This window comes from Cyprinodon variegatus, unplaced genomic scaffold (genome assembly GCF_000732505.1).
Source record: "Cyprinodon variegatus isolate N-32 unplaced genomic scaffold, C_variegatus-1.0 Scaffold538, whole genome shotgun sequence".
NCBI classification, from domain to species: domain Eukaryota; kingdom Metazoa; phylum Chordata; class Actinopteri; order Cyprinodontiformes; family Cyprinodontidae; genus Cyprinodon; species Cyprinodon variegatus.
In genome coordinates this window covers 94,849-95,404 of record NW_015150991.1, presented here as the reverse complement: position 1 = coordinate 95,404, position 556 = coordinate 94,849, and the positions used below count along the sequence as shown (strand labels likewise).

General features: G+C 70.7%; 1 protein-coding gene across 1 annotated transcript in view; it reads right to left on the bottom strand.

Moving 5' to 3' along the window:
• The window catches only part of LOC107095332 (growth arrest-specific protein 7-like), a 96,024-nt gene that overhangs the window by 3,593 nt on the left and 91,875 nt on the right, over positions 1-556 (bottom strand). The gene's annotated exons all lie outside the window — the stretch shown is intronic.

Sequence of the window (556 nt, the reverse complement as noted above, 5' to 3'; positions counted from 1 at the left end):
GTTGCGTCGTCCGGGGGGGGCGTGGGTGGTCGCGCCTGTGGCCGGGGTTCGTGTGTGTCTGGTGTGGGCTGGTTGCGGGCGTCGGGGGTCCCTTTGGAGTGCCCCCGGGTTGGGGTGTGGCTTCGCTCTGTTGGGGCGGGTGCCGGTGGCGCGTGGTGCGCGGTTTGGGAGTGGAGGGTTGCTCGGTGTTTGGCGGCGGGGGGGGAACGGGCCGTGGCCGGCGTGGCCGTCCTCCTCTCGGCGGCCTGTGGGCGGTGCGGGCCGGAGCGGGGTGGGTCGTGCTGCTTTCGCACCGGGCGCGCCGGGAGTGGTGGGGTCACGTCTGCTGCTTTCTTTTTGCTGCTTGTGCCGGCTTCCGGCGGCTGGGGCGGCCTTGCTGCTCTGGCTCTCTGGCGTGCGCCGGGTGGGGCTGCTCTGTCCTTTGCTTTGCCTTGCGGCTGTGTTTGCTGTGGTCGGTGGGGGCGGGGTGGTTTCGTTGTGTTTTCGGGTGGGGGAGTCCGCCTGGGGGCTTGGTTGGTGCCGTCGGTTCGTCCGTGTCGGCCTTCCGGTGTTGTTT